Genomic DNA, 24,346 nt, shown 5'->3' with positions numbered 1-24,346 from the left:
GCCAGGGGCAGGACATTGGCACAGCAAGGGAGGGGTGTGGCAGTGACATCACAAAGGCCTTTTGCAGGACCTCAGCCTATTGGTCCAAGGTGGTGGGGAGGTGGTGACCTCACAGAGAGATGCTGACATCAGCCAGGCAGGACGGGGCGAGGGGCCAGGGAAACCTCAGAGACCCCTGTGGCTTTGCTCCAGCAAGTCTCCTACTCCAGGTCTCTCTTTGAGGACTGAGGGAGTATTCGGGTTCACGGATGTGAGCGCCAGGAGGAACCTCTTTCGAGTTTTCTCCTTCCCCTTTTAGTGATTTTACTAGAAAACAGCCATCCCTGTTTAGAAGGTAAGAGCCTCCTGGAGGTTTGAAACCTGTTCAGTCTGACCCATCTGTTGCGTGGGGGGGGGGGTGCTCTGCAGCTCCCACTGTGGGAGGTCCACCCAAAAATGTGGGGCTGAAATAGTGCTCGGGCAGTGATCCCCACCAATGACCTGGGCCATCCTTTGGGCTCTCTGGTGAGAACCCTCAGCCTCCCGTCCTCAGTCTCTACCCTGATTGGCTGAGCAGGGGGTTATTGACAGGGAGGAGACTCAGACCCTTGTTCTCTTTTAAGACCAAGGAAATAAGTCAGAACCAGTTCTGTGTTTGATGAATTTTGCTGCTTCTCTGCATTAATGGTCTCTGAGCAGTTCATGATTCTCTCTAACATTGCAGTTCTCCTCAAATACTTGCTGAATAATTCCTGTGCACTGTTGTTGATCTGGAGCTCATCACAGAGCTCTTTATTCAGGTCATTCAATGTCTGAAATTCAAGATCTGATGGTTAGTTTGTAAAAGCAGCAAAGAGTCCTGTGGCACCTTATAGACTAGCAGATGTTCTGGAGCATGAGCTTTCGTGGGTGAATACCCACTTCAGCGGATGCATGTAGTGGAAATTTCCAGGGGCAGGTATATTGAAAATCAGGGCTCTTGGGTCCTATTCCCAACTCTGCCACTGACAGGCTGTGTGACCTCAGACAAGTCAATTCTCCTTTCTCAGCCTTAGCTTCTCCCTCTTTCGAGTAGGGATAACAATGATCCGCTCCTGCCTACCTCACGGTGGGTGGAGGCAGGGTAGGCTCTAGGTTTTTTGCCGCCCAAAGGAAAAAAAAATTTGGCTGCCCCCACCCCAGCCCTGGGCTCCCCCCATAACCCTTGCTGCCCGAGCCCTGGGCTCTGCCCCGCCCACCCGCACCCCCTGCCGCCCCAGCTCTGGGCCTCTCCCACACCCGCACCCCCCTGCCGCCCCAGCTCTGGGCTCTGCTGACCCCGCCTGCACCCCCCTGCTGCCCCAGCTTTGGGCCTCCCCCCCACCTGCAGCCCCCTGCCGCCCCAGCCCTGGGCTGCCCCTTCCGCACCAGTGCTCCCCGACACACACCCTCTGCTGCCCCAGCCCTGGGCTCCCCCCCCACCTGCACCCTCCTTCCGCCCCAGCCCTGGGTCACTGGTAACTTGCTCCCAGGGCGGGTCATTCAGCAGGAATTTTGGATGTGCACAGAACACAGACAGGACTGGTTCCCGCATGGTTACAGAACTGCGGGAAAGTGGAACAATTTTCAGCTTGTGTGATTGGAGGAGATCTGGATGCATATTATAAGACTGTCCTCCATAAATGAGGAAAAGTTGAGGTGCCTTTATTATTCTTTGTTTCTATGGGGAATTTGCCAGTGCAATATCACTGTCTTCCTTTTAAACAAACAAAACTAGAAAAAAAATGGCAATGGCTGTTGAAAATAGCAATTCCAGTCCTAAAAACCACTGGGAAGCATTTCTTGCTCAATTTTATCTAGTAAGATGCCCCTGGAACAACAGGAGAGAGAAACCTGCATCACTGACAGTGCAGCCATGGAGACACCACACAGCAGCCTTCCCTAGCAGGGGCAGGGGGGCGAGAAGGGACGTCATCCGAGCTCCCTGCATCCAGGTCACTTTCCTCAGCCGGGCTGCGTCAGGGGAGGGCAGAGAGCAGCAGCTTCTGATGCTCCCCTCACAGCCCAGCCCCGGTGGGGAAAGTGACCAGGACGCAGGGAGCACATAGTGTTGCTCCTCGCTCCCCCCACCCTCTGTGGGGCCACGGAGGAGCACTGGGGCAGGGGAGAGCAGTGAGCACCTTTGCACGGCCACATGGTGCCCTTTGACCCCCTGGAGCCCTGGGCGGCTGCCGGGGGCCCCACCCCTAAGGCCGGCCGGGCTCCCCAGCACGAAGAGCAGAGACACAGGAAGACTGGCCACCCACTGAGCAGAGGTAGCCTGGGCGGCTCGTAATGGAGGCTCGGGGGGGCTCAGCCTCCCCAAACCTTGCGTCGCCAAGGGGGCAGTGGGGCCCAAGACTAGGGGCCCTGGCCAAATTAGGCCCCCCTGGGAAACTCTTCCCCATGTCAGCCCCAGGGCTGGAGGAGCTCCCACTCCCTGCTACGGCCCAGGGGCTGCAGCAGGGGCACAGAGCTTCTCTGGTCTCGGGGCCGCAGCGGGGCCGGGGTAAAGGAGTGACAGGGTGGGGGGCCAGTGGGGGAAGGGGTGGAACAGAGGTGACAGTGGGTGGGGCCGTGGGTGGAAGGTGTGGAAGGGGGCGGAGCCACACATAGAAGGGGGGGGGCAGGGTTCCGGTGCTGGGGCCCCCGCACTTGTTCTCCCTTTCCCTGGGCTTTGGCATCACTAGCCCCTGCTGAGCGAGTAGGGGTCAGTGGTCCCCAAAATGTGGGGCGTGACTCCTAGGGGGACACAGAGGAAGATTGATGGGGGCACCTCAGGGCCTGAGCCAGCCCCCATGGAGGGCAGGGAGGGAGCCCCACTCAGCCCCACTCTGTCCCAGATCTTCCCCAACCCCACCCTCAGCCTGGGCCCTGGCTCCCAGCCCGGCCTCGACCCCCTTACCCCTGTCCGCACCCCTCTCCCCAGCAAGCAACGGCCCCACTCCCAGCCCCGGTTCTCGACCGCGGCTTCCGAGGGGCCACAGCCATGGATACGAGGGCGCAGTGTGAAATGTTTGGGGCCCACTGGGTTAGGGTGACGTCCTCAATCACTTCTCTGCAGTCCAATGAAAGCGATTCCTCACCCACCCACCCCTCCGTCAGGACGGCCTAGGTACGTTCTGCTGCCCTTCACTCGTACAGGGAGGAGAATAACATTTCATTCCACTCAATCCTAAAGTGATTTGCAACCCACCACCATCCCAAACTGGTCATTTTGGGGAAGTGGCCCCATCATGCTGCGTAGCTAGGCAGAGTAGGGGTGTCTATGCAAACACGGCCTGTTCCTGAAGTCTTCCCCCAGCTCCTCACTAGATGTGAGGGGGGAGCTCATTCAGCCCCTGCTTACGCTTAGTATTGGGAAACTCCTTAGTGTCCCTATCTCTGCCGGCCTTAGATTTCTTGTCCTGTCTTTTTTTTTTACAGCTCAGATGAGGTGGCCAAGTGGTTAAGGTGAAGGACTGATAATTCATTGTGCTCTGCACGTATGTGTTTGAATCCCATCCTCATCGGAGGCATTTAGTCTTCACTCTCCTTTACAGACAACCATCTCCCCTTTGGTACAATGAGATCAAACAATGTTGCCTCTTGCAAACAAAAACCTTCTCAGAAACTCCGACACCCCCCCTTGCTTTAAATAAAATGTCTAAATCCCAGATTTCTAAAAAATTTCTCTAGTTCTGTATTTTGTAGTTTTTATCTCAAAAGGTAATGTTACCTCAAGCTGAATAAGGCAGCGCTTCAAAAGGAAAACGTTAGCAATGGCAGGGGAGAAATAGGAAAGGAAAACGCTCCTTTTCTCAGAAGATACAAACTCGACTCCCTCCTGTCTCTGTCACCAGTGGATTTAGCCTCCCTCCTTGTGAGCTGTAAATACAATAAAGAGGAGACAAGGTGGTTTGGTACAAACAAAGGGAAGTGTAGTCAGGGTAAAGGTACAGAAACCTGGGGGAAGAGGGGAAAATGCAAACAATGAATACAATGAAACAGCGACTGGCTTTGGGAGCTTAACGCTCAGGCCCAGAAACCCTCCCTTGGAAACCGGAAAACACTAAACGATGTCCCAGCACAGAAACCTTTCCCCCCTGTGCAGGTGCAGCGGGTCCCACGGGCCGGCGCGAGGCCCAGGACCTTCCACTCTCCGGCTGGTTTAGAGCCGTTGAGGAGGAGCACTGGGGCGTCCAGACGACGGGTGGGTTTCCTCGCTGGCCAGGAGGCCCTGTGGGAGGCTGGACACCAGGGATGCAGGACGGCAGGAATGGTGGTGACAGGCCTCCTGTTCCTCAGTCTCACGGCGGGACCGAGGGGGCTCATCACTCTCCAGCTCGGGAGCACTGGGAAGACCCGACCGTGGACGGGTGACTCAGAGATTCCCTCCTTCCTCATCACTGCAGAACAGTTACCCTTTGTCTGAGCCAGGCAGAGTTTATCTTCATCACATTCTATCCATCCACTTCTCAGAGTGTCATGTGATGAAGCATTCTCCGTTGTCTGTGCTTGGAGATGATGCTTTGACTTCTTTAATCCTATATCAGAGTCGCTATGAGTGGAGATGAAAGTGTCAAAAACCTGGAAGGGGAATTCAAATGGATCCCAAACACAATGTGATCATTGGGAGTTTAAATCCCAGGTTCCATGTATTGGCAAAGCCACTTCTAACAAGGTAGCTGTTTTGTCCTCCATTATGGCACACGTTTGAAATACGGGCAGCATAGAGCCAATATTCATAACATCAACTACAAAAATGAAACATATCTAGAGATGGCATCATTATAATCAGCCAATCAGAACGTCTCCATAGACCCCTTACATGACAATCTTTCTACAATATTGGCTGCAAATATAGAACAGCGGTCGCAAGAGTGATCTATACAGTTACAGATTATGTCAGTAACGTCACAGGAGGTGGCACAATATCAGTGAGACAGATACTGGACTCCAGTTTTGGTGTCCTCATTTGAAAAAGATGTGAAATTGGAGCTAGGGCAGCAAAGAGCCACCAAATGTTCTGAGGGCTGGAGAAAAATGCCTTCCCTGTTTAGAAGGTAAGAGCCTCCTGGAGGTTTGAAGACTGTTCAGTCTGATTCATCTGTTGCAGGGGAGTGCTCTGCAGTTCCCACTGTGGGAGGTCCACCCAAAAATGTGGGGCTGAAATAGTGCTCGGGCAGTGATCCCCACCAGTGACCTGGGCCATCCTTTGGGCTCTCTGGTGAGAACCCTCAGCCTCCCGCCCTCAGTCTCTACCCTGATTGGCTGAGCAGGGGGTTATTGACAGGGAGGAGACTCAGATACTTGTTGGTCTCTTTTAAGACCAAGTAAATAAGTCAGAACCAGTTCTATGTTTGATGAATTTTGCTGTTCTCTGCATTAATGGTCTCTGGAAACTGGAAAACATTAAATGATGCCCCACGGGTGGGTTTCGTCGCTGGCACGGAGGCCCTGTGGGAGGCTTAAGGAAGCAGAATTTTATTCCGCACATGGGATTTTGTCCAGTGATGAGCTTTAGCAGGTTCGCACCGGTTCGCAATTTAGCAGCCCTTTTAGAACCGGTTGTTCCAGGACAACCAGTTCTATAAGGGCTTTATTTAACAAAAGCTCTGTCCCAAGCTCACTTCCCGCTCCTCTCCTCTGATTCTTCCCCTGAATCAGATGTTCGCGGGAAGCCTGAACAAGCAGCAGGCAGGCAGGCAGGCAGGTAAGCTGGGGCACGGGGGAGGGGAGGTGCGGCCGGGTGGCGCGGCTCGGCTCCTGCCCCAGCCCCAGGGTCCGGCCGGGCGGCGCGGCGCGGCGGGGCTCGGCTCCTGCCCCGGGGTCCGGCCGGGTGGCGCGGCGGGGCTCGGCTCCTGCCCTGGGGTCCGGCCGGGCGGCGCGCGGCGCGGCGGGGCTCGGCTCCTGCCCCGGGGTCCGGCCGGGCGGCGCGGCGCGGCGGGGCTCGGCTCCTGCCCCGGGGTCCGGCCGGGCGGCGCGGCGCGGCGGGGCTCGGCTCCTGCCCCGGGGTCCGGCCGGGCGGCACAGTGTGGCGGGGCTCGGCTCCTGCCCCGGTGTCAGGGTCCCAGCCCCAGCCCAGCTGGGCCCCCATTTTCAGGCAGCAAGGTAAGGGAGCAGGGAGGGCAGGGGAGTTGGGGGGTGGATTAATGTTGGAGCAGTCAGAGGGCAGGGAACAGGGGCAAGGGTCCCGGGGCCAGTGAGAAAGGAGCAGGGGTTGGATGGGGCGGTGGGGGGCAGTTAGGGGTAGGGATTCCAGGGACAGTCAGGGGACAGAGAGAAGGGGTGGTTGGATGGGGTAGGGGTCCCGGGGTGCCATCAGGAATGAGAGAAGGGGTTGGATGGGGTGGCAAAGGGCAGTCAGGGGACAGGGAAGGGGGGTGGATAGGGCATGGGGGGCTGTCAAGGAACATGGGGGGGTTGGATGGGACAGGAGTCAGGGGAGGGGCATGACTCCTCATGGGGTGAGGAGGAGGGAACCGGTTGTTAATATTTTGGCAGCTCATCACTGATTTTGTCCCTTAGAATCACTGGAGACATTGGGGTTTGAGCTTTTTGTTTCACCTTTTCCTCCCTCCCCCACTCCCTCCTTTCTCTTCGTCTCTTGCGTATTTTGTCCTTTCTCCTGTTCCCCTCCCACTACCACCTGTGTGTGTGTGTGTGTGTGTGTGTGTGTGTGTGTGTGTGTGTTTGTGTGTGTGTTGCGGGGGAGTGCTCTGCAGCTCCCACTGTGGGAGGTCCACCCAAAACTGTGGGGCTGAAATAGTGCTCGGGCAGTGATCCCCACCAGTGACCTGGGCCATCCTTTGGGCTCTCTGGTGAGACCCCTCAGCCTCCCGTCCTCAGTCTCTACCCTGATTGGCTGAGCAGGGGGTTATTGACAGGGAGGAGACTCAGATCCTTGTTGTTCTCTTTCAAGACCAAAAGTAGGAGTGGGCTGATAAAGTTTGCGGGTGACACGAAGTTGGGAGGTATTGCCAATTCGGAGAAGGATCGGGATATCCTCCAGTGAGATTTGGATGACCTTGTAAACTGGAGTATTAGTAATAAGATGAAATTCAATAGTGAGAAGTGTAAGGTTATGCATTTAGGGATGACTAACAGGAATTTTAGTTATAAGCTGGGGACGCACCAGTTGGAAGTAACGGAAGAGGAGAAGGACCTCGGAGTCCTGGTTGATCACAGGATGACTATGAGTCGGCAATGTGATGTGGCCGTTAAAAAAGCTAATGCGGTCTTGGGATGCATTAGGCGAGGTATTTCTAGTAGAGATAAGGAGGTGCTAGTCCCATTATACAAGGCGTTGGTGAGACCTCATTTGGAGTACTGTGTGCAGTTTTGGTCTCCCATGTTTAAGAAGGATGAATTCAAGCTGGAACGGGTACAAAGAAGGGCCACTAGAATGATCCGAGGAATGGAAAGGCTGTCGTATGAAAGGAGACTTGAGGAGCTCGGTTTGTTTTCCTTAACCAAAAGAAGGTTGAGAGGAGATATGATTGCTCTCTTTAAATATATCAGAGGGATAAATACCAGGCAGGGAGAGGAATTATTTCAGCTCATTACTAATGTGGACACGAGAACAAATGGATATAAATTGGCAGTCGGGAAGTTTAGGCTTGAAATTAGATGAAGGTTTCTAACCATCAGGGGAGTGAAATTCTGGAACAGCCTACCGAGGGAAACAGTGGGGGCGAAGGACCTCTCTGGCTTTAAGATTAAGCTTGATAAGTTTATGGAGGGAATGGTTTGATAGGATAACGTGATTTAGTCAATAGGTCAATAACGTGCCACCACTGGTAATTAGTACCGAGGGTCAATGTTGGGATATTCAAAGTCTTTTTCCTGAGTGTCTGGCTGGAGAGTCTTGCCCGCATGCTCGGGGTTCAGCTGATCGCCATATTTGGGGTAGGGAAGGAATTTTCCTCCAGGGTAGATTGGCAGTGGCCCTGGAGGTTTTTCGCCTTCCTCCGCAGCATGGGGCAGGGGTCGCTTGCTGGAGGATTATCTGCTACTTGAAGTCTTTAAATCAGGATTTGGGGACTTCAACAGCTGAGTCAAGGGAGAGAATTTTTTCAGGAATGGGTGGGTCAGCTTTTGTGGCCTGCATCTTGCGGGAGGTCAGACTAGATGATCATAATGGTCCCTTCTGATCTTAAGTTCTATGATTCTATGATTCCATGAAATAAGTCAGAACCAGTTACATGTTTGATGAATTTTGCTGCTTCTGTACATTAATGGTCTCTGAGCAGTTCATGATTCTCTCTAACATTGCAGTTCTCCTGAGATACTTGCTGAATAATTCCTGTGCACTGTTGTTGGTCTGGAGCTCATCTGAGAGCACTTTACTCAGGTCATTCAATGTCTGAAATTCAAGATCCGATGGTTAGTTTGAAAATCAGGGCTCTTGGGTCCTATTCCCAACTCTGCCCCTGCCTGGGCGTGTGACCTCAGAAAAGTCAATTCTTCTTTCTCAGCCTGAGCTTCTCCCTCTTTCAAGTCGGGATAATAATGATCCGCTCCTACCTACCTCACGGTGCGTGGAGGCAGGACCGGCTCTAGGTTTTTTGCCGTCCCAAGCAAAAAAAAATTTTGGCTACCCCCACCTCAGCCCTGGGCTCCCCCCTGCACCTCCCTGCCACCCCAGACCTGGGCTCTGCTCCCTCCACCCGCACCCCCTGCCACCACAGACCTGGGCTCTCCTCCCCACCCGCACCCCCCTGCCATCCCAGCCCTGGGCTCTCCCCTCCACATACCCCATGCTGCCCCAGCTCTTGGCTTCGCCCTTTCCCCCCACTGCTCCCCCACCGACACCCCCCCGCCACCCCAGCCCTGGGCTCTCCCCACACACACACACCCCTGCACTCTCCTTCCACCCCAGCCCTGGGTCACTGGTAACTTGCTCCCAGGGTGGGTCATTCAGCAGGGATTTTGGATGTGCACAGAACACAGACAGGACTGGTTCCCATATGGTTACAGAGCTGCAGTAAAGTGGAACAATTTTCAGCTTGTGTGATTGGAGGAGATCTGGATGCATATTATAAGACTGTCCTCCATAAATGAGGAAAAGTTGAGGTGCCTTTATTATTCTTCTGTTCCACTCCTTCTTTCTCTGGGGAATTTGCCAATGCAATATCACTGTCTTCCTTTTAAACAAATAAAACAAAAACAAACAAAAAGGCAATGGCTGTTGAAAATTGCAATTCCTCCTAATAACCCCTGGGAAGCATTTCTTGCTCAATTTTATCCTACTTTTTCTACAGCAAATGACAGTGGATCAGCATATTTGATTTGGGAGAAATGAAGTAACAGCTGCCCAAACTGAGCTTGAGCACTCCTGAATGTTGAGGTGTTCAAATCTGGAAGGCAGGCGCTAGATTCCCTTTCTGAACATTAGCTAAATCCAGAAAGGAAAAGTCAATTCCTGCTTCCATGGCTCAGGAGTGGAAATCCACCTACGTGCCTGGTGCTGTATCTAGAGCTGCCCAGGTCCAGTAGAGCCTCCCCTCCCTCACTTTTCATTTTAAATTCTAGTGGGATCCACGTACCTCCCTTGCCAGGCTTCAGCTAGAGAGGGGCCCTGTCCATTTAGCCCCCCCCCTCAGTTCCTTCTTTGGGGGCTGCCAGGTGAGGTCACAGCAGCATCCCTCAGCCAGTCTGGGGGTGTCTTCTGAAGGGGAGATCTGGCGTCCCCCCTCCAGCCAACCAAAACGTCGGTGGCTGGAGGGGGGGCGCCATTTTCAGTAGTTTAATGTTTGGTACTGCAGTGAGTGACTGCTGGGTGCAGTGATATAGTGACCCCCTCTGGGTCTTTGAATGAGGCTTTATACCGGGGGAGGAGGGAGTGAGGAGGCAAGCGGCGAGTTGGTGGGTGGAGAGGGGCAAATCTCCCAGCTTCAAAATCTGGGACTGTGTCTGTTGGTCCTTTTTGCTGCGTTTCTCTGGGCTGGGGGTTGTCCCAGTGCTGCACAGAGGGGGTTCCCACAGGAAGGTGCTTGCTCCTAACCCCCGAGGCCGTCAGTGTGTCGGCTCTTCTCTAACCAGCCCACTTGCCAAGTCTGACTGGCCTTGGTCGGGCTCCCAGCCCCTCTCCAAGGGTTGCAGCTGTCTGGAGGTGCTGCCTTCCTCAGTCCCACCTCATTCACTCCACAGGGCGACGGGTTACCAAGGGGGTGGGGGAGATCTTATTCTACTTCTAGCAAAAAGACATTTTCCTGTTACCTTAATTACACTACCTTAGGGGCCCCCTATAACATATTACCAAGGTTCAATACAAAGTCATAGACAAGTTATAAAAAAATGCATAATGCAGAGATTTATCTACAACTGCACTGAGTGACTGCTGGGTGCAGTGATATAGTGACCCCCCCTGGGGCTTTGAATGAGGCTTTACACTTGGGGGAGTGAGGGGGCAAGTGGGGAGCAGGTGGGCGAGCGGGTGGGCAAGTGGCGGGTGGGCACAGAGGTGAGCAGTGAGCCAGCAGGGGCTCTAGGGGCGGGCAGGGGGGTTACTGGCAGGGGAGGGAGGAGGTGAAAGGAGGCGAGTGGTGGGTGGGGGACTGACTAGCAGGAGATGCAGCAGGCCAGTGGGGAGCTAGGGGGTGACGAGGGGTGTGACGGTGAGATCTGGTCACCCTATGGGGGCCATTTCTTCTCCCTCCCCCAAACCTTCCTTTTCGGCCCACAGCTGTTTCGGGGGGGGGGGCGGCGCTAGTGAAGAAGGGTTTGTTTCTGTGCGGTGGGCAGCGCTGGGGGGTGTTGTTTCTACAGGGATGGGTGGCGCTGGGGAGGTGTTTCAAGGGGGCTGGGTGGCAGAGCAGGGGGCGCAATTTTATATTCTTGCCTTGGGTGTAAAAATTGCTAGTTATGGCTCTGGGACCCCATATTGCGCTAGGTGCTGTACAATCCCTGGCCCACACTGGGACACCCAGGGGGTTCCCCTCAATCTCCCTGAGCCTCTGCTGCCCAGCTGCTTCTGACTCCATCTGGATCACCCAGGAGCCTTTCTGCTCCACCTTTCCAAACAGTCCTTCTTTCCCTGCCCCCTAATTCTGCTTTCACACCCTGGGACCATCTCCTCTCTTTGTCCCGCCCCCACCCCCAGGTGAGCAGAGATGGAGGCAACTTCAGCCACTGGAGACAGCCCCAGCGAGCGCTGCAGCCCGCCCGGGGGGTGTTTGCAGACACAGGAAGGGAGCAGCTGGGAGCAGGAGGTGCTGGGAAATAGGAGGCAGGAGAACAAATCCCAGAGACCCAACATGGTGCAGCTCCTGGGGGTGGGGCTCTGGCCCAGGCCAGGGGCGGGGCAGCTCCTGGGGGTGGGGCTCTGGCACAGCCCGGGGGTGGGGCAGCTCCTGGGGGCGGGGCTCTGGCACACAGCTCCTGGGGGCAGGGCTCTGGCACAGTCCGGGGGCGGGGCAGCTCCTGGGGGTGGGGCTCTGGCACAGCCCGGGGGCGGGGCAGCTCCTGGGGGCGGGGCTCTGGCACAGCCCGGGGGCGGGGCAGCTCCTGGGGGCGGGGCTCTGGCACAGCCAGGGGGCGGGGCAGCTCCTGGGGGCAGGGCTCTGGCACAGCCCAGGGGCGGGGCAGCTCCTGGGGGTGGGGCTCTGGCACAGCCCGGGGGCGGGGCAGCTCCTGGGGGCGGGGATCTGGCACAACCCGGGGGCGGGGCAGCTCCTGGGGGCGGGGCTCTGGCACAGCCCGGGGGCGGGGCAGCTCCTGGGGGCGAGGCTCTGGCACATTGTGACGCAGGAGCCCGGGCTCAGCAGCTGCTCCCTGGTGGCCACGTGCTGCCAGCAGCGCTGGAGCCGCCCGGGCCGGAGTGGAGCCGCTGTTCTCAGCTGCAGCAGGAGCTGCCCCCGGCCCCGCTGGGCTCCAGGTGGGGACAGAGCCTGGGGCCCGGGGCTCCCCTGGGTGCGGCTGGCGGGGCGGGAGGGGAGAGGCCGGAGCTGCAGGCGGGGAAGGGCGGGGGGCAGGCGGGGGGTTGATCGGTCTCTGGGCACCAGGGGAGCCCCGGGGCAGAGTGTGTGTGAGTGTCCCGGGCCCAGGCGTGCGCATTGGGGGAGCCCCGGCACCCCAATGCCCTGAGCCCCGGCTGGGGAGGCTGCTCCCCCCCTCCCGTGGGGGCTCTGGGGGGGGAGGAGGCTGCAGGCGGGTGCTCGGCCCCCCCGGGAGTGACCCGCTGCCGGCAGCTTGTGGCGCCTCCTCCGCTGAGCTTTTCCCCGGGGGCGGCCTGGGCGCAGCTGCGATCAGATGTTTGCTGGGCAGGCTCCGCTCCGCTGCTCCCCCCCCGCTCCTGGGGGGGGGCTGAGTGAGCCCCCCCCCCAAACAGCCCCAGGGGTCGGTGGGGGGGCGGGGCCAGCAGCAGCAGAGCCCCTCCCCCCCGCTCTCCTGGGGCTGTCCCGCTCCGCTCGGGCTGGGGCCTCTGCCAGGGCCCCCGCGTGAATCGCTGCTCCCTGCCCGCCAGGCTCGGCTCCGGCCACAGCAGCGGCGGGTGCCCCGGGGAGCCCAGCTGGGCTGGGGCTGGGGCAGGGGGAGGTTGGGGGGAGGAGAAGCTCCAGATACCGGCGTGTGGGGGGAGGAGCTGAGCTGGAGAAGCCCCTTACTGGGCTGGAGCTATGCTGGGGGCCCAGCCCCATCACGCAGCCATGGATGGATTTAGCCCAGGAGGCAGGGTCAGTGTTGGCCCCATTGGGCAGGTGGGATCTAGGGCACAACGAGGTGAAGTGACTTTCCCAAGGCTAATCAGGGAGTCTGTGGCAGAGCAGAGACTCAAACCCAGAACACCTGAGCGTGAGTCCGGTGCCTTAACCACTAGGCAACCTTCCCCCCGAAGGAGAGGGAACCTCCTCCGCCACTTTGAGCGCGTGGATGGGAGCAGCCACTAGACAGAGCTGCCAGGAGGTGGGGAGGGAGGTTGGATACTTGGGGGGGGTGATTAGGGGTTGGGGGGGTCTCTGGAGGGGGCAGTCAGGGGACAAGGAGCAGGAGGGTTGGATGGGTTGAGGGTTCGGGGGGTGCCTGTTGGGGGTGGAGAGGGGTTGGGGCAGGCAGGGAGCAGAAGGAGTTGGATGGGTCGGGAGTTCTGGGGGTCCTATAAGGGGGTGAGAAGTGGTTGGATGGGGTGTGGGAGTCCCGGGGGTCTGTCTGGGGGTGGGGGTGTGGATAAGGGTCAGGGGGACGGGTAGGGTCCTAGGGAGGCAGTTACAGTGGGGGGGGTCTCAGGAGGGGGAAGTCAGGGGTCAAGGAGCAGGGGGGGTTGGGGGTTCTGAGGGGGGCAGCCAGGGGGCAGGAAGGGGGAGGCAGTGGATGGGGTGGGGCTAGGGCGGGGCTCCCTGGGTGCGCACCCTAATGAAATGTGCTGCACACGCCTATGGTCACGGGGGTGAGCTACTTGCATCCTTTTCCTGTTTGTGCCATTTCTTTCCCTCTCAAAACCAGATAACAATTCTCTCTGGTTCTTCCTCTTCTCTCTCCCCTCCCCACATGGGGCTAGAAAATCCAAGGAGATTCCCTCGTTTTCCCTAAAATTACTGACTCTCTAGTCTCTCATTTTCCCTATTTTCTCTGTAATTCTTAAATTCTCCTCAGCTTTGGGATGTGAACCCAGCCCGTTTATCTGCAGCAATTTGTCCTTGGGTGGGTGGGAATTTGCTGTCCTGTGTCACTCCCCCAGCGTGGGTGGTGGTTAGTAGGTGCTGGCTGGGGGAGCCCGCAGACACGGCTGCCTCTGGGGGGGGATGGGGTGGCCGATCTCTGCCAGCGACAGGACATGGCCGCACAGGAGGGGAAGGGAGGAGCCAGTGTCCCTATGGAGCCTGTCCAGCCCCTTTGGTTCTGCTCCTTTCCAGCATTTTGTTCAGAGACTTTATTACTGGGGAGGCTGAAAAATCTCCCTGTGGGCTTAGCCTGGCAGGAGGGGCCAGGTCTCCCCTGCAATAAAAAGCTGGAGCATGTTCCCAGCATGGCAGAGTCTAGGCTTTGTCTCTGCAGGGAAAGATCCTGGGGGAATCGTGATGTGACATGAACTAAAGCCTGTTCTGAAACCTCCGCAACTGCCCTTCTCGCCCTGCCAGGCTGCAGGATGTCGTCCATGTTTCGCTCCAGCTCATCCCATCCTCCCATGGGACAGGGAAGGGAAATGGCTGCAGTGGAGCCAGCTCAGGTAGGGATTATTTTGGGGGGTGGGGGGCTTCTGGTGGGTTCCTGCTGAAGGGACAGCAAATACACAGGAGGTGGGAGGCTTGGGCAGTCTGGCCTGGAGGTTGGAGTAGCCAAAACATTCACGGGTGGAGAATGGGAGGAGGCCAGCGTGTAGCAAACCTGTTGGGACTTGTTTAATATGCGGCTTCCATTCTAGGAACAGGGGGCGCCAGCCGGCCCGCCGGAGCTGCTAGGGTAAAAATGTTCCGGAGAGCCGTGCACGCGCGGCGCGCACACCTGACTGGAATGGATAGGAGCAACACATCTCGAAGAACAACAGTTACTACGGTGAGTAACCGTCTTTTTCTCAGCCTTAGCTTCTCCCTCTTTTGAGTAGGGATAATAATGATCCGCTCCTACCTAGCTCAACACACTCACTCTTCCCCAGCACACACACTGTCTCTCCCCAGAACACACACAGTCTCTGCCCCGCCACGCACACCGCAGTTGAAAAGCAGCTGGCAATCTAGTAAGATGCCCGTGGAACGGTGGGATAGAGAAACCTGCATCATGTGATGCTGTACCAGCCCGTGAGGCATTGCAAACCCTTCCCAAAACACCCTGCAGCCAGTTGCACAGTGGGATAGTTACCCACAGTGCACTGCTCTCTGTGGCCATCCAAGAACTGCTAGCGTGGATGTACTCTGGGGACACAAGGGGCATAGGGAGGACATTCAATAGCTGTTTAGTTAAAATACTTTAACTAAAGCAGCAATGCCGGGGGGGCGGGGCTGGTGGCTTCTTTGTTTCCTCACCCTGGAGTAAACTCAGCTTTTTATTCCATTCTTGATGCTTCATGGAATAACAACAGACGACCGAAGAAAGACGTCGACAGGGTGGGTCTCAGGGGATGGGCAGAGAGATTCGAGCGGTGGGCAGAGCAGGTCTCGGAGGTGGGGGCAGTGGGCAGGGAGGTCTCGGAAGGGGCACAGAGGTGCAAGTGGTGGGCATGGCAGGTCTCAGGGGAGAGGCAGAGAGGTGTGGGTGGTGGGCAGGGTGGGTTGCAGGGATGGGTCTCTTCATCTTCACTAACCAAGCCCCTCCCCAAGCTATGTTGATGGGAGAAGCCCTCCTGTTGGCACAGCGCTATCTGCACCGGGGTTAGGCTGATATAACTGCATTGCTTAGGGAGGTAAATTTTTTACACCCCTGAGTAATGTAGTTACACCGATCTAATTTTGTAGTGTAGACCTGTCCAAAGAACCTTGGGAGTAAAACTTCACCTGCTCCTCTGCTTTACTGAATCCAAACTGAAGCAAAGCTTGTCAGGCGCAGATGGAGGTTGGCAGAGAGTCAGGTATGTGCAGACATGATCCCTTCAGCAACTGTAGGCACCATGGCTTAGCTGGCTAAAACCACTGTTTTGTATACAGGAGATCCTGGGTTCAAGTTCCAGTGGTACCTTACTGAGTTGCTTTTGGGGCACCTGGTATTGGCTACTGTCAGAAGACAAGATTCAGAGCTAGATGGACCTTCGGCCTAGCCTAGTGTGGTTTTTCTTGTGGTTTGAATTACACTCACAGGCACTGATGATAGAGTTACTGAAAGTTTGGGAGTTAGGAGCTGATAGGTCAGTGGTCCAGTCCCCTCTCAGATGACCCCGTCCCTCTGGGACAGGGGCAGGTCTGAGCTCTCACACCAAATGCTCATTGTGGCTGCCAGAATCTGTGGGCAGCTCCTTTCGTTTATGCCGAGGGTTGAGTCCTGTTTTGTGCACCGTGTCTGAGAATGAAAATCCTAAGCCACCCTTTGAAATAACAAAAGCAGCAGGACGTGTTTCTGTCCCTGCCCCAGAGCAGACAGACCAATGGAGAAATGCCATGAGTCCAGGGTAATACTCCCCTGCGGTTTTACCATTTCCACTTGCTAAACTCCCTCCCAACCTTCTGGGCTCCTGGAGCAGGGGACTGAGCCTGAGCCGAGACACGGACACTGCAACTTTACAGCCCAAGCCGCATGACCCTGATTAATGTGACACGGGTCAGTCATGGGTGTTTCATTGCACTGGAGACGTAACCTAATGTTATGTCTACACTGTGATTAACACACCCAGGGCACCTGTCGCAAAGCCCAGGTCAGCTGACTCAGGGTTATGGGGCTTGGGCTGCAAGACTATAAAATTACAGGGCAGACAGATGGGCTTGAGCCCAACCTCTGAGACCCCACGAGGGGTGAGTGTTTCCAAACCCAGGCTTCAGTGTGAACACAAATATCTGCCCCACAGTTTTTAGCCTCTCGGCTTTAGCTTCATGAGCCCACATCAGATGGTCCAGGCCAGCCACGCTGCCATCTTTATCCCAGGAGAGATGGACTCTAAGGGTACGTCTCCATTGCAATGTCAGCTCAGGGGTGGCTCGCTGTGCTCAAAGCAGCACCCTGGAAGCCCCATATTCACTGCTCTCATATAATGATGATACGGTTTGTACAAAGTCTGCCTGGTGAGGTATCATTTCAAAAGTCTTGGTCTGTTGAACATTACTATTGTGTTGGATTGTGTGTGTAGCATTGGCTGGGAAGTTTTGCTCTGTGTGTGTGACTGAGATGAGGTTGGGAAATGCCCACCACCAGCCTTTCAGGTGTGACAATGGAGGAGCCAGACCCGCTGCTGGCCCATTAAAGGGATCCACACTCCCAAGGACTATCCCAGGAACCGTGTACAAAGCAGACGTCTCCGAGATAGCACAGCGACAATGGGCACTGCTTGGCTCACATCGTAGCAAAGGGACTTCCTAGCCAGTTGGAAGAAACTATGAAAGGGGGGGTAGAGACATCATGAGTTGGCCTCTCTCCCCCACAACTCAACAGCTGGAAACACACCTGGATGACAAAACTGATTCAGAAATCAGAAGAGAATAATAATAGTACATTCAAACCAAAGTCCCCAAACAGACTAGTAGTTGTTTCTCAGCAGAAAATTTTCAGTTTGGGGAATTTTGTTTTCCCAGTCAGACTTTGCCAAGGGAAGCAGAGAGAAAATGGTTGAGTTGTCTCCTTCAGAACAGCTTGGTCTAGACACTAGCTCTGGTTCACTGTTGTGGCCTTGCTCAGGTTGGGGGTATTTTAATTATTTGGGGAGGTCCCAGGGTGTTTGGGGGAGATTATGAGGCTGTTCCCCTTTGAGATAAAAACTAAGAAATGCAGGACTAGAGAACTTTTTAGAAATCTGGGATTTAGACATTTTATTTGAAGCAAAGGAGGGGTGGGGAAGAGATTCTGAGAAGGTTTTTGTTTGCAAGAAGCAACTTTGTTTGATCTGTCATTGTACCAAGGGGGGAGATGGTTGTCTATAAAGGAGGGTGAAGACTAAATACAGCCAACGAGAATGGGATTTGAACCCATGCGTGCAGAGCACAATGGATTAACAGTCCATCACCTTAACCACTCGGCCACCTCATCTGAGCTATCAAGAAGTGGACAGGAGGAGAAATCTAAGGCCGGCAGAGAGAGGGACACTAAGGAGTTTTTAAATACTAAGCGTAAGCAGGGGCTGAATGAGCTCCCCCCTCACATCTAGTGAGGAGCTGGGGGAAGACTTCAGGAACAGGCCGTGTTTGCATAGACACCCCTACTCTGCCTAGCTACGCAGCATGATGGGGCCGCTTCCCCAAAATGACCAGTTTGGGATGGTGGTGGGTTGCAAATCACTTTAGCATTGAGTGCAATGAAATGTTATTCTCCTTCCTGTACGAGTGAAGGGCAGCAGAACGTACCTAGGCCGTCCTGACGGAGGGGTGGGTGGGTGAGGAATCGCTTTCATTGGACGGCAGAGAAGTGATTGAGGACGTCACCCTAACCCAGTGGGCCCCAAACATTTCACACTGCGCCCTCGTATCCATGGCTGTGGCCCCTCGGAAGCCGCGGTCGAGAACCGGGGCTGGGAGTGGGGCCGGTGCTTGCTGGGGAGAGGGGTGCGGACAGGGGTCAGGGGGTCGAGGCCGGGCTGGGAGCCAGGGGCCCAGGCTGAGGGTGGGGTTGGGGAAGATCTGGGACAGAGTGGGGCTGAGTGGGGCTCCCTCCCTGCCCTTCATGGGGGCTGGCTCAGGCCCTGAGGTGCCCCCATCAATCTTCCTCTGTGTCCCCCTAGGAGTCACGCCCCACATTTTGGGGTCCGCTGCCCTAAACTGACCCCTAGTCACTAAGCAGGGGCTAGTGATGCTAAAGCCTAGGGACAGGGAGCTTTGCCAGAGTGGAGCCTGTAGGTCACATGCTGGGGGGCTGTGACGGGCACATGGGCTCCGTGCTCTGGAACAGCTCGGAGTCAAACCCAGGCAGGAGCCTCCTCAGTGTGACACCCGCAGGGGACGCCCTCACTGGGAGAAGCCTCCTTGGCTTCAGCCCCTCCTGGGACTGACCTTGGACCTTTCAGCCCCCCTGGTCCACACCAGGAGCTTCCTGCAGTGAGTCCACCTGAATCGGACACCTCGGAAAGCCTCACCCGCCCCCCCCCGAAGGGGAGTCCTGCACCCCCAACTTCCACAGTCGCCAGTGACTCTCAGCCAGCGCTGTACAACAGAAGGTTCGTTAGGGGTCTGGGATCCAGCCTGGGAAAGTTCTGTGTTCGCACAGGAAGCAGGAAGATTCAGCAACGTCCATCTTGGGGAGACCCCGAACTCAGAGCCTGGGCTCTCCCCTCGAGTCCCCAACCCAGCAGACTCCTTGCTCCCAACAGCCCGATTCAGCCAGGCCCTTTGCCCTTCGTCTGTCCTTTGTCCTGTTTCCCTGGCAACCTGCTCACCTGGCCTCCAGCTCGTTCTTTGTTCTCCGACTCCTCCTGGCCAGCTGGCCTCTTGCAGCAGGTGCGCCCCGGCCATCGGTTGCTAGGAGACAGAATTTGTGGCCATTGTCTGGGCCCAGGCAGCCAGACAGCAGCCACACCTGCCCTTTGGGGGTCTCTGCCAAGATTTAACCCCCTTGTCCCACCACCGAGATCCGTGGTCCCAAAGCACTTCAGGGTCATGCCCCCCACCCCTGTCCATGCTCCCCCCGAGTCGTGGCTGGGAGTGGGGCCGCAGCTAAGGGGGAAGGGACACAGACAGGGGTAAGGGGGCTGAGGCAGGGGCCAAAGCTGGGGCTGGAGCCAAGAGTGGAGCTGGGTGGCTCCTTTTCCCCACCCCCCATGGGGGCTGGCCGGGCCCAGCTGCATCCCCCTGAATGTTACTCCATTCCCCCTGGCAGGGTGCACCCCACATTTTGGACCTTTAACCTAGATAATCGTGCAACAAATAGGGGAAACTGAGGTACACACAAGATGCAAACAAAACATCCAGAAAATTCCCACTTCGTCACAGGGGTGTCAGTGGGGTCTGAGCTGGGCAGCAGCACAGGGAAGTGGGGAGGTTAAACTGCAAAACATCCCCCTGTGTTCCCGCAAAAGCCTCTCGTTTATCCCTAACCCCCTCCCCATGAAAATCTCCACCCCTGCCCTGGCCCACACAGACCCCCTCACTCCAACGCAGATTTTTAACTTTTCTTACTTGTCCTTGGCCTTCCACAAACATTGTTCCCATCAAAATGACCCAGGGCTTTTACAATGAGAATGAGAAAACAAACCCAAAGAAACCGCTATCGACCTCCCCACCACACACAGTTTGGGTCTGAATTTTTCTACTGAAGTGTTGAGGCAATAAAACTCTCACTGCTCTTGTCCAGAAACAAACCTAAGCCCCCCATGCAGTACCTGGGGCAGCTATGTCTGACCTACCAAGACTTCAGCTCCTTTGGGGAGATTTCCAGCTGCCCAGTCCTGCTGCTATTCCAGGGGAGCAATTCCTGACTCCTGTCAGCATTTATCTCAGCCCCATTCTGGGCATCACAGGTTTCTCTGGGAAAGGGCAGCAAGTGGGTCTAGGATCCAGTGATCCTCCTCCAAACCGAGCTAGAACCTGGGACTCCTTCCCTTTCCCCAGGCTGTGGGCGGGAGGCATTTCACAGAGCTCTCGGAGCTATAGCCCGTGGCTAAGGAGAGAGAAAAAGCCTCCTATCCCCCTCTGCTCTGGGGGCTGGGTTTCCTCCTGAAGCCTCTGCCCCCCACCTAGTGCCTATGGCTCATCCCTGAACCTTGCTGCTGCTCCTTGCTATAGACTGTGAAAGGAGCGGAGGCAGCGCAGGAGCCTTCTGGGGACACAGATCTGAGGCTTTGGGAGAGACACATTGTCTGAGACATCAGAGCGCTGCAAACCCTGCAGCCACCCCCTCAATCCAGGGCCTGTTCCAGCCCTGAGTCTGGGCTACCGCGATCCCTTCCCCAGAGCAGGGCTCCCACAGATTACAGCCTGGAAATAGGTGTGTGAGACTAACTCCTGTTCTCCCGGACAGGGCCTCCCCTAGACCGAGTGGCATCCCAGGCAAGACGTGTCTTCGGAACCCCCCAGCCCCGCTCCATATGTTAAACCATTGAATACCTTATTTTTATTGCATTTGTAGCTCATTTCATGATTTTGATGCACAGTTAGGATGCAGGATTTTCTCTATCATATAAGACAATAAATGTTCATGCTAGGATGTGTAAAAGGGTATTTATTCATGCCATATATAAGCAAATTAAAAAATCATTTCCTTTAAGCATATAGAAACTTAATTTTGACAGTAACTGAAATGTACTAACATCTAGCAATGGAGCACTCACTAGCACAGGGTGGGCCGGTATTAAATAGTGTTACAGTCGGAGACAGACAGCGTTAGGATGTTAACCCCAGGCCCTTTGTTCAAAGGTCGCTTCTCTCGCCTTTCCCCCATGAACTGAAGTGCAGCATTCGAGAGATCCAGAGACTAGTTGATGACGTTTCCAAGGGCTAAAATAGCGAGCGATGTCCATCTTGCTTTGGCCATTGTTGATTGGAGAGATGGTTTATGGAGAATAAACTTCAAGGTGAGGAAAGGCAGCCCAAAACGGCCCCCTACAGGTGCTGAAGTAGCTCAGTTGGGAGAGCATTAGACTGAAGATCTAAAGGTCCCTGGTTCAATCCCAGGCTTCAGCACACTGTTTTATCCCTCTTCATGCAGCAGTGGGCTCTTTCCTGGAAGCCCAGCACTGCCTTTACTCAATGCAAGTCCCTCATTTTGGGCTTCACTGCAGGAAAAGGCAGCATGGGCTTCTGCACCCAGTTGGCCCACGGGACCTTTCTTTCTTCTCTTGCTGCTTCTCAGCAAGGGGAAGAAAAAGAAGCTCCCCCTCAAGTTAGAGTCACAAGGGTGATGTAAGGACGACTTCCTGATCCCTGGCTCCAGTCCTCTGCTCTTCCAGCTGACCCATCAGAGAGCTGCTGCCAGTTTCTCCAGGTTCACCCCTCGGTGTGTGCCAGGGTGAGCACCACCAAAGTGCAGGGAATTTGAGGGCAGGGCAGGGCAGGGCAGGGCACTGTAAAGGAGTTTCTGTAGTGTAGTGGTTCTCACATTTGCCTAACCTGCATCAAGCCAGCTAGGCAGAACCGACACCAACTTGTCTGGGGTGTTCCCTGGAAGCAGAGCACAAGTTTGAAATATGGGCAGCTTAGAACCAATATTCATAACTTCAATTACAAAAATGATACACATCTAGAGATAGCATCATTATCAGCCAATCAGAACCTCTCCATAGACCCCTTACACAACAACCTTTCTACAATATTGGCTGCAAATATAGAACAGCGGTCGCAACGGTGATCTATACAGTTACAGATTATGACAATAACATCACAGGAGGTGACACGGCATCAGTGAGACTGATACTGGAATACTGCCTCCAGTTTCGGTGCCCTCGTTTGAAAAAGATGTTGTGAAATTAGAGTTTGGGGCAGCAAAGAGCCACCAAATGTTCTGAGAGCTGGAGAAAAATGCCTTCTAGTGAGCTATTGAAAGAGCTCAACCTGTTTAGCTGATCAAAAGAAGATTGAAAGGTGACTTCATTGAAGCGTTGAAGTGCCTTAATGGAGAGAAAATATTGGGTATTAAAGGGCTCTTGAATCGAGCAGAGAAAGGCCTAACAAGACCCAGTGGCTGGAAGGTGAAAAGAGACAAATTCATATTACAATTAAGGCACAAATATTCAACAGCGAGGATGATTCACCACAGGAACAAGCTACCAAGGGAAGGGTGGATTCTCCATCTCTTGATGTCATTTAATGAAGACAAGATGCCTTTCTGGAATGTGTTTGCCCCCAAAGTAGCTCTTGTGTTTACAGGAGGCCTGTGATATGCAGGGGGTCAGATTAGATGCTCTAATGGTCTCTTCTGGCCATAAAGTCTACTCATTTCTAAAAATCTGAGTGTAGCATTGGGAGCAGCGTCTGATGTTTCCCTGTCTAGCTGGCTTGCTGCCTAGAACAAACGCTCCTTGAGTGGGGTGATCCACAGGGAGTAGCTGAAACCTGCAAAGTGCCTGGCCAGGGGCAGGACATTAGCCCAGCAAGGGAGGGGTGTGGCAGTGACATCACAAAGGCCTTTTGCAGGACCTCAGCCTATTGGTCCAAGGTGGTGGGGAGGTGGTGACCTCACAGAGAGATGCTGACATCAGCCAGGCAGGACAGGGGCGAGGGGCCAGGGAAACCTCAGAGACCCCTGTGGCTTTGCTTCAGCAAGTCTCCTTCTCCAGGTCTCTCTTTGAGGACTGAGAGAGTATTCGGGTTCACAGATGTGAGCGCCAGGAGGAACCTCTTTCGAGTTTTCTCCTTCCCTTTTAGTGATTTTACTGGAAAACAGCCGTCCCTGTTTAGAAGGTAAGAGCCTCCTGGAGGTTTGAAACCTGTTCAGTCTGATCCATCTGGTGAGAGTTGAATTCTAGGCATGGAAAACACGAGCTTAAGGAGGCAGAATTTTATTGCGCACCTGGGATTTTGTCCCTTAGAATCACTGGGGACATTAGGGTTTGTCCTTTTTGTTTCCCCTTTTCCTCCATCCATCCCTCCCTCCTTTCTCTTCGTCTCTTGCTTCTTTTGTCCTTTCTCCTGTTCCCCTCCCACTACCACCTGTGTGTGTGTGTGTGTTGCGGGGGAGTGCTCTGCAGCTCCCACTGTGGGAGGTCCACCCAAAAACGTGGGGCTGAAATAGTGCTCGGGCAGTGATCCCCACCAGTGACCTGGGCCATCCTTTGGGCTCTCTGGTGAGAACCCTCCGCCTCCCGTCCTCAGTCTCTACCCTGATTGGCTGAGCAGGGGGTTATTGACAGGGAGGAGACTCAGGTCCTTGTTGGTCTCTTTTAAGACCAAGAAAATAAGTCAGAACCAGTTCTATGTTTGATGAATTTTGCTGCTTCTCTGCATTAATGGTCTCTGAGCAGTTCATGATTCTCTCTGACATTGCAGTTCTCCTCAAATACTTGCTGAATAATTCCTGTGCACTGTTGTTGGTCTGGAGCTCATCAGAGCACTTTACTCAGGTCATTCAATGTCTGAAATTCAAGATCCGATGGTTAGTTTGAAAATCAGAGCTCTTGGGTCCTATTCCCAACTCTGCCACTGACTGGCTGTGTGACCTCAGACAAGTCAATTCTCCTTTCTCAGCCTTAGCTTCTCCCTCTTTCGAGTAGGGATAATAATGATCCGCTCCTACCTACCTCAACGTGTGTGGAGGCAGGGTCGGCTCTAGATTTTTTGCCGTCCCAAGCAAAAAAAATTTTTGGCTTCCCCCACCCCAGCCCTGGGCTCTCCCCTGCACCTCCCTGCCACCCCAGACCTGGGCTCTGCCCCCTCCACCCACACCCCCTGCCACCCCAGCCTTGGGCTCTCCACTCCCAACCCGCACCCCCTGCCACCCCAGCCCTGGGCTCTCCCCACACACACACACCCCTGCACCCTCCTTCTGCCCCAGCCCTGGGTCACTGGTAACTTGCTCCCAGGGTGGGTCATTCAGCAGGGATTTTGGATGTGCACAGAACACAGACAGGACTGGTTCCCATAGAGTTACAGAACTGCAGTAAAGTGGAACAATTTTCAGCTTGTGTGATTGCAGGATATCTGGATGCATATTGTTAGACTGTCCTCCATATATGAGGAAAAGTTGAGGTGCCTTTATTATTCTTTTGTTCCACTCTTTGTTTCTCTGGGGAATTTGCCAATGCAATATCACTGTCTTCCTTTTAAACAAATAAAACAAAAACAAACCAAAAGGCAATGGCTGTTGAAAATTGCAATTCCAGTCCTAATAACCCCTGGGAAACATTTCTTGCTCAAATTTATCCTACTTTTTCTAC

General features: G+C 55.0%; 2 non-coding genes across 2 annotated transcripts; one reads left to right on the top strand and one right to left on the bottom strand.

Annotated features, from left to right (window-relative positions):
* Positions 1-17,495: 17,495 nt before the first annotated feature.
* Positions 17,496-17,577, bottom strand: TRNAN-GUU. The gene has a single exon. It is a non-coding gene; the product is annotated as a tRNA-Asn (tRNA).
* Positions 17,578-21,085: 3,508 nt separating this feature from the next.
* Positions 21,086-21,158, top strand: TRNAF-GAA. The gene has a single exon. It is a non-coding gene; the product is annotated as a tRNA-Phe (tRNA).
* The last annotated feature ends 3,188 nt before the right edge of the window (positions 21,159-24,346 follow it).

Source organism: Mauremys mutica, unplaced genomic scaffold (assembly GCF_020497125.1).
Source record: "Mauremys mutica isolate MM-2020 ecotype Southern unplaced genomic scaffold, ASM2049712v1 Super-Scaffold_100084, whole genome shotgun sequence".
Lineage (NCBI taxonomy): Eukaryota > Metazoa > Chordata > Testudines > Geoemydidae > Mauremys > Mauremys mutica.
Note: the sequence above shows the minus strand (reverse complement) of the source record. Positions and strands in the feature narration are given on the sequence as shown.